The 9,670-nt window shown below is 45.6% G+C and overlaps 1 pseudogene; it reads left to right on the top strand.

The window, feature by feature from the left end:
* The first annotated feature begins 521 nt into the window (after positions 1-521).
* LOC120938745 lies at positions 522-612 on the top strand (annotated as a pseudogene).
* Positions 613-9,670: the final 9,058 nt, after the last annotated feature.

The raw sequence follows: 9,670 nt of genomic DNA, 5'->3' as shown, positions 1-9,670 counted from the left end.
TCCTGGGTTGATTTTGCGTAACTGGTCTATTACGCTCTTTTTTGCAACTATGTCTATCTCATCTCAGATAGCCAAAGTTTTTTCCACGAGCAGTCTTGGTCTTTTGAATGACTACCCCCCCCCCTTACTGTTTTTTTCACCCAATGGGCTTTTTATGACTGTTATATCTTCCTTTTTCTTGTCATTTCGTTTTTGCTCCTTTTTATATTTTCTTACACCAGAATGCCTCAGGACCTTCCTAGATGAATCTATGAATGCACAATGGAAGTTTAAGTAGTTTTCCTCTCCTCTATTGAAGAACTCATGGAGAAGCTGTCTGCTTTTGACTTCTACCAAGCACTGTATGAACATCAGTCTAAGATCCAGGATCCCTAGTGTAAGTTTCTGCTATACTCAGCCTTTTTGCTATAGAGGTAATGGGTCTTAAAGTAATTTCACTGAACGCCCACGGCCTAAACAGTCCTTATAAATGTAGGGCCTTTTTGATGGACCCAAGAGACTAAAAGGTCTCATACTGTGTATCCAGGCCTTTTGGCTAAGATCAAGTGTAGTATCTGTTCTTATCAGTTGCCAATAGATGGTGCTAAGCTGACTGTCCCCAGTACCTGGGCAGAGGGAAAGGGATGGCAGTCGGCAGACGCTAAGCCTGTTGGCGTGGAGGTGAAAGCCTTCTGATCAGGACAGAGAGACATGAGGTCGAAGCTGAAGGGCCGGGTCCCTGGCCTTTGGCCTGGATTTGGTGGTGTCATGCCCAGTCAGTTGTTCAGGACAGAACCCTTGCTCCTCCTTTTACCGGGAGGGGCGGGTAGTATTTTCCGAATGTAATTAGGTGGGAGAGTTGGAGGTTGTGGGTAATAGCCTGCTTAGGTGGGCTCTCCCTGACCTCTTCTGCCACCTTCCTGGCTGGGAAGGGTGCTGCCAGTCCGGACTGGGGGTCAGGGACCGTTGAAAAGCCTGTGGAAATAGTGCCCCTGGAGTGGCAGTCCAGGAGTGCCATACATTGCACGAGTGTTGAGGGGCACTCATCGTGTGGCACCTTAGGTCACATCTCCACATACACACTTTTCACACCTGCCTCTAGGTCCGAGCCTTTTGGCTAGGACCAGAGGAATTTTTGTTCCTGGCCGGAGGGCCGGCCATCTAATTGCACGGTGGCCACTTTCCACTCACCTTCCTACATTCCTTTTCCCCCACTTTCTTTTTTATTTTACCCCCTGTTTGTTCACAGTTTGTCTTTTTTCTGTTTGGTGCACTGCACTTTTAGTGTGATGAGTAGGGTGCAGGTCCTCGGGCCCGCTCTGAAAGTCTTGGGAGTCGGTGGACATGGCCTTCTGGCTTAGTTCGCCGGCTCTTATGGGGTCTCCCTTCGGAGGAGCCTCACCGAGGAGGGTTCTGTTTCAGCAGTCCCTCCGAGGATGTTGGGTCCTTGTGGCTTCGGCTGCTTGGGCCAAGGTGGGTCCATATGGCTTTGGCTGTATGGGCCACAGATTACTCTTTTCCCTGCCAGGAGCCTAACGCCCCGGGGGATCAGAGCTGGGTTCTCTTCGGAGGACTATTTGACGATGCACCGTCACAGTTTTTTGTGTTTCACTCTTTATGTGTGTGCACATTGTTCCTGCACCGGGTGGAGTTTTTGGGCTGTGTTTTGCACGCCACAGGCTTTTCAATAGAAAAAAATGTCTATGTCCCTAATATGGGCCAAGATAAATTTCTACGAAAAGTTCTGAAAAAGATTAAATCTTTGCAGCAAGGTATGATGATGTGGTGTGGGGACTGCCACTCCTTACTTGATCCCCACCTGGACACTACAACTTTTACAGAGTGTCTCAATCCTCTTTTCACTCAATTACATTGTCGTACCACGCTCCCATATCGATTACGCTATGGGAGGACTGTAATATCCGCCCAACTAATATCTGGAATAATAACACTTTCCTTCTGTCTCAAAAAACCAAACTCGAGAAAGACTTAAATCACAATTACAAGAATACTTGCATCTCAATGCTACTCCTACAGCTGATGGCCCAGATTCAAGAAGCACTTGCGCGGGAGCAAGTGTGATTTGCGCCGCGCAAGTACTGATTTGCTCCCATGCAAATTTGCGGCTGATTCTGTAAACCAGTTAAGCCTGAAATGTGGCCATTTTCCCGCGCACGCAGCCTAGCTGCTCCGGCGCAATCATAGCGCAATTTTGCGCGGGGTGTAAGTTGCGCCTTCATGGAATTCCCTCAGCGAATATGCAAATTAGGTACTGCCGATGATTCAGAAACATGCCCGTGTGATGCGCATCTTGCGCTGGAAGCGCGCAAGCTTTTTTCCCCGGGCAAACTTGCTCCTGCTAAAAGCAGGGGCAAGTTAGCAAAAGATGGCCAAATGTCATCTGAAGGAGCGCGCAACTTCAGCAGCACCTAGACAGACGAGCTGAACAAGCAGAGCACCCACATTTTCGGGACCTCACATCTGTGCACCAACATGCCAGGGGCAGCTATGGTTCTTGATATTCTATTGACTGAGCCGACTCGTAGGAGGGCACGGGAGAGGATTTACAGAGGGCGCTACAACCTTTTTGAGATGAGTGATAATGAGGTGTATCGCATGTTTCGCTTCAGCCCTGAAGTCATCCTTGAGTTGGTAACAATCCTGCAGGATGACATCAGCAGCCCGACCCATCGGGGACAGGCAGTGCAGCCACTGGTGAAGGTAGTGGCAACCCTTCATTTTTTGGCAAGTGGCTCATTTCAGCGCACAGGTGGAATGGTGGCGGGGATGTCCCAATCCATCATGAGCAGGTGTGTGCACCAAGTGATCCCTGCAATACTCAGACGCATGGGCACACAATTTATCAAACCAACCACGGCTGACCTGCGGCAGAAGGCAATCAGTGATTTTTATGAAATAGCCAGATTTCCACGCACTGTGGGTGCAATAGATTGTACCCATGTGGCACTACGCCCCCCCCCGGCTCCTCGAGCATATCTACTGCAACAGGAAGCATTGGCATTCGATAAATGTGCAGGTGATTGTGGATGCACATGGCCTCATATGGCATGTCCGTGCCAAACACCCAGGGTCAAGCCATGACAGTTTTAGTCTTTTCCCTTCCAGGTGACTCTGCATATGCCCTGGGACCTCACATGATGACCCAATATCGTAACCCTCAAACACCAGGAGAGGAAAGATTTAACGAAGCCCATGCACGTACCCGTGCGGTGGTGGAGCGCACATTTGGCATCCTTAAATCTCGATTCAGATGTCTGGATAAATCAGGGGGGACCCTGTTGTATTCACCCAACTTTGTGTGCCAAATCGTCGGGGCATGTTGTATTCTCCACAATTTTGCTGAGAGAAGGGGCATGCACATTGAGCTACGCAATGACCTTACCCCCGAACCACGCAACCCCCCCCCCCAAGAAACACTACCGGATCTTCTGAGGGAAGAGCAATCCGGAATGGTCTTGTGGAACGTCTCTTTGCACATTAAACACACCCTGATCTTGTCACAAGTATAATGCATGTATGCACACCACTGTAGTCCCTAGCACACACCCGACACATGCACCCGAAATTGGATTAGACCCAACAATACCCCATGGTATTAGGGAGCAGCAACGCCGCGTCAAGGCTCCAATTATGTTGCTGTCCATTCATACTCCTTTCACATGGCAGAGGGTGACACCCCTTTTCCAGCAGGAGTGCCACCCCCCCCCCCATTCACACACCAGTCACACTGTAGTATACACTCCTCACCGTGTGTAGGGACTACAAATAAATATAAAAGCTCATATCCTGAGCATATATCAAAAATAAAATAAACTCATATCCTGAGCATATATCAAAAATAAAATAAACTCATATCCTGAGCATATATCAAAAATAAAATAAACTCATATCCTGAGCATATATCAAAAATAAAATAAACTCATATCCTGAGCATATATCACAAAAAAAATAAACTCATATTCTGAGCATAAAATAATTGTAGAAATTAGATCATTTTTTTGATTTTTTCTTTGGGCCAAGGGTGCCCCGGCTCTGGCTCCTCAATCTCCGTGGTGCGGAGGAGGCATGGGGTGGGGATTGAGGGGGGGAGGAGCATCAACCCCTACTTCCAGACTCCTCGCAGGTGGTGGCTGCATGCCCTCCATGGCGTTGGCCAGGCGGGCGAGGATGGTGTTGGTCTGGGCCAACATCCGCATTTGGCGGGTGGTGGTATCCCGCTGATGACGGCTGGTAACTCTCCCCTCCTCCCGCACTGCAGCGGTGTTGGCCTGCACAGCAGCGGTGTTGGCCTCCACCGCAGCTGCCATCCTGCTTAATAAAGCGGGGGCGTTCTCCTGAGCCACCAAGCAGGTGACTATGGCCTTGGAGTTGCCACTTATTTCCGCCAGGCTCTGTGAGACATGTTTGTCCCGGTCTGCATGCAGGGTGAGGGCATGCTGCACAGAGGTGGAGGTGGATGCCATGCTGTCCGCCAGACGTCGAACATCTCCCACCATGGCCCCTATATGGCGGGTCTGCAGGGCCTGCTCCTCCAGCAGACCGTCACGGAGGCTGGAGGATATATGCCTCGTTTTGGACAGAGCCTTCCTGGGAGGAGAGGCTCGGGCACGGACAGAGGGAGAAGGGGAGGGGCCCACAATGGAGGGGCTTGCCCTGGAGGGGCTTGCCCTGGAGGGGGATGACGTGCTGGGCGGGGGGGTGGTGGGTTGCTCAGGGATGGTGGTATCCTCCTGGAGGGAGCCAGAGTCCTCCTGGATGAGGAAAAAGGAATCCTCCTCCAAAACAACTTCCTCCACCATACTTGGCCCCGGTAGGATCTCCTCCTGGACCAGCATTGCCATAATGTCCATGGGGCCTGACTGGACCCCTGGCTCAGGTATGGATGGCGTGGGTCGACCCGCAGCCGTAGACGGCCCAGCTTCATCATCATCATCACCACCTGTGGATGACACCAAAACAAAATATTTTGCTGGTGCAACATACTGCTCACATGTTCACTTCTACCCCCTCCCATGATGCACAGCAGATATGAAACAAAAATAATAGTTCCATCTTCACTTCTACCCACAAATATGTTCACTTCTACCCCCTCCCATGATGCACAGCAGATATGAAACAAAAATAATAGTTCCATCTTCACTTCTACCCACAAATATGTTCACTTCTACCCCCTCCCATGATGCACAGCAGATATGAAACAAAAATAATAGTTCCATCTTCACTTCTACCCACAAATATTTTCACTTCTACCCCCTCCCATGATGCACAGCAGATATGAAACAAAAATAATAGTTCCATCTTCACTTCTACCCACAAATATGTTCACTTCTACCCACTCCCATGATGCACAGCAGATATGAAACAAAAATAATAGTTCCATCTTCACTTCTACCCACAAATATTTTCACTTCTACCCCCTCCCATGATGCACAGCAGATATGAAACAAAAATAATAGTTCCATCTTCACTTCTACCCACAAATATTTTCACTTCTACCCACTCCCATGATGCACAGCAGATATGAAACAAAAATAACTTACCAGTCCCCAAGTTCCCAAGAGTGGAGTCGTACCCTGCAAGTCCCTCCACCTGCTCCTGCACACAAGTTTGGGCAATAAGCTCCTCCTCATGATTTAGGCGGATCTTACATCGCGGTCCACCTCCCGTGCCACCGGTATGTTTTCGGATAAGAGCCAGTTTATCCCGGACCCTGCGCCTCATATCATTCAGTTTTTTTTTAATGTCATCCCAGGAACGATCTTCATTACCCAGGGCATTGATGTCCAGGGCTATGGCTTCAAAGATAGCCCTCCTTTGGGCAACAGTGGTGTTTGCCCGCTGGGCACCATATAGAAGTTCTTTATGTTGCTGGAGTGCAGCAATTAAGATGTCCATCTCCGCAGCCACGAAGTTTGCCTTTCTTTTTTTAGTTCCTTTGGGAGGTGCCATCTCTTCAAAATGGGCTGAATTTCCTTGCTCAGGGGGGGTAGGAAAAAGCAGGATGAAATTCAGCAAAGAACCTGCGCAAGTCTGCTCCTATTTATTTGCTCAGTGCAAGCAGCTGAGCAGGATTTGCCCTGAAAGTATGCTAGGCGCAGTTTGACGCATGCGCAGACGGCAGCGCTCTAACTGCGCATGCGCGCGCCCGGCGCAAACCTCTGCTGAGCCGAAAAATCCTCATTTACATAGGGGCACACCCACTTTGACTTGCACGGCCTTGCGCCCTCAGCTTTGCCTTAAACAGGAGCAAATTAAATGAACAAACGATTCCTGAATCAGGTGGCAATTTGGCAAAATTGCCCCAGCGCAGAGAAATTCAGCTGAGCAGCTCATGTGTAAGTAATGGGCAAATCTACCTGAATCTGGGCCGATGTATTTAATGTATGGTGTGCACACAAAGCAGTCTCTAGGGGACTGTTATTTCAGCAGGCCTCTAGAGAATGTAAGCAGAGGATGCATGCAATCCCTACTTTGTTGAGTAAGAGGTTCACTAGGGTTTTCTATGCTCTGTTCTCACTAAATTTGGTCTTCCTGGACTTGTGCAATCGGCTATTATGGCATTATGCTACCCTTCAGCAAATATATACACTAGACATATGCATTCATTTTCGTCCGAATGCATTTTCGTCCGAATTTCAGGTATTTTTGTTATCGTTTTAACAAACGATTACGAAAGCACAGAAAACGAAAAACGAAAGATCCAACATAAACAAATGCTCTATTTTCTTTTTTGTTGTGGTCGAATGTGCCGAAACCTTAACTCTATTAGTCCAATATTATTCTACATAAAGAGAAAAGATTCGCCATTGAGAGAAAAAATTCGACATTATTGAGACATGAAGAAGAGTCGACATACAGAGCAATACCTTTTAAATCCCCTCCATTCAAGCATCACTAGATGCATGGCAATCCACCTTAAACATTCACCCCCAAACACAATCTGTTAAGATCCCTTTCCCCCTTATGGCATATGAATACCTCATCCCCTCCCTAAAAGTAACTCAGTGGACCAGCTTAGGGTACATTAACTTATTTGACATCCCTGAGGACATGCGATTGGGCAGGTTCTCAATTATGCAGATACACCATTTTCACTTTAAATTTCTTTCTTGTTGTGTAGCAATTAACTCTGCAGTGTGGAATTATTTGACAACAAGACAAGAGGTTAAATGGGGAATTTTGTGGTTCTATAATGCCCTTCAATACCCTAAAGTGGAGCAGAAATGACCATCCCATCGTGGCAAGCTGCGTGGAAGGGACAACTTCAATGGTGGTGCAGAGAATCGTCTATGTGGAGAGCTTTACCCCAGATGCCTGCATACTTAGAGGTGCCAGTTTTATTTATCAGCCATATGAGTTGCTAAATGTTGTTCATTAAATCTAACCAAATTGCTACACTCATCTCTTTTATACCCAGTTGTGACATGACGCTACTTGTATATCAAGACATCGCTTGTATATCAAGTCAAAATGTATTAAAAAATGTTGCTTGCCTTGCTAAATGCTTACAGATTACAAATTACATGCTTATTGATTACAAAATAAAGGATAATGTGAGAGTGTAATTAGATGAAAATGCCGCTAAAAATCTATGTGAGTACAAATCACTGTGCATTGGTGAAGAAAAAGAGGTGGATGAGCGCAAAAACAATTACACTATGGAGTCTATATAAATAAATAAACTAGAGAGTGTCTTTAAATGTGGTCCAAAATGGTAATGTGAAAGATCAAACCATCAAAATATGTGACAAAAATAATTTATAAATAATAAACAATAGTGCTGATGAATAATAAACAATAGTGAACAGTGGACTGCAATGAATCCTGGTGACTGATTCATCAGCAATCAGTCACCAGGATTCATTGCAGTCCACTGTTCACTATTGTTTATTATTCATCAGCACTATTGTTTATTATTTATAAGTTCTTTTTGTCACATGTTTTGATGGTTTGATCTTTCACATTACCATTATGGACCACATTTAAAGGCACTCTCTAGTTTATTTATTTTTATATAGACTCCATAGTGTAATTGTTTTTGCGCTCATCCATCTCTTTTTCTTCATTCTGGATCTGGTGGAGCATGTGGTAAGCCTGTCAACAACCTCATTTGTCTTAGCAGTTGATGCACTTTCATATTTTGCTTGTGGCTTATGTTTTTTCTGTATGTTCTGCTCCATTTCTGGTGCATACCTTGCTTGTGGCACATGTTTGTAGTAGATGGCTCATTTCTGTACACTTAGACCCATTTTTAGCTGTACACTTCTTCTGTGTCCCTTTGCTGCTTGCTGCACATGTTTCATGCTTGTTTGCAAAAAAAATGGCCAGTGTGAATGTTAAGCCTTCCTTGCCCATTTGTTTGAACTTGTGAAGCATGCTCAAACATGCTTGCTGTGCATTTGTTTTATATGGTGTGGGAACTTGCAACAAATGTAGAACTTTTCAAGCACATTACCACTTGCTTTTCTTCTTTTTAAGGGCTCTCTTTCTTTTTTTTGTTTATAGCACAATACATAAAAACTGTAGAGGTGATCAAATACCACCAAAAGAAAGCTCTATTTGTGGGAAAAAAGAACATCAACTTTGTTTGGGTACAATGTCGCATGACCGCGCAATTGACAGTTAAAGGGACCAGTGCCATAATACAAAAAATGGCCTGTCAGGAAGTGGGCAAATCCTTCTGGAAATGAAGTGTTCTTGCAATATTTTCTGAGCGTTTTCAGATTTGGCAGAAAATACCGCAAAATAGTATAATGAATTGACAATTTCATGATCGCATGTGATATTTAGGTAAGAAGTGTCCCGACACCTAAATACTGCATACAATTGTTTTTGGAAATGGAGCCAAGTGTTACAACACAATAAAGATATAGGGCAACAAGTGTCCAAATAGTAATAGCAGTGTAATAGCAGTGTGTGATCTGACCAAGTAATATCCAATATAGTGAAGGAGGACACTTTCTGCAAAAGCAACAAACAAATCAATATGAGAGTAGACATTGTGCCTCGGTGAAAAGAAAGTAAAAAATTTTTTCGTTGGTGTGGAGGCAACTCCACGCATTATATACTGTTCATCTTTATTGTAAAAAAGAGCCCTCAAGTTGGGGTTTGACTCTGAGGATGTGTCAATGTGAGGATCAACAATAAGGTTAAAGTCCCAAAACATAATGAGATTACAATGCCTAATGTCAGATATTTCAGAAACCGTAGTTGGTGAGAATGGGAAGCATATATACTTTCCCACAATTATGGCCTGTTATTATTATTGCATGCCACCTTCAACAAGGATAGAAGGATGCAGAGTGAATTATACAGCAGCACTCCTCTCTGTTTGGATAAAAAAAAACACTCTCTATGCTGTGTTCCAAGTGTGCTCCAGTGTGTGGAGACAGAGCGGTGTGTGCTGGTGGTGGACGCTGACTAGCACCAGTGAAGTAACCCCACTGTTAGCCCTGGACCAGCCTGAGTGTTGTCCTGTAATTTTATTATTTAAAGCAAGTGAATGCTGTTTACTTTGAGTGCATTGGCACAGCCTGTGTAATAAAGCCTTAAAAAACGATATCACACTATCAAGTCTTTTGTGTATCCTGACACCTGGTGGTCATTAGTAAACACAACACGCTGGCCAGATTGCAGATCCCAGGAGTTGGAGACGATCGAATGGAGTGAC

The sequence above is a fragment of the Rana temporaria genome, chromosome 4 (assembly GCF_905171775.1).
Source record: "Rana temporaria chromosome 4, aRanTem1.1, whole genome shotgun sequence".
NCBI lineage: Eukaryota > Metazoa > Chordata > Amphibia > Anura > Ranidae > Rana > Rana temporaria.
Note: the sequence above shows the minus strand (reverse complement) of the source record. Positions and strands in the feature narration are given on the sequence as shown.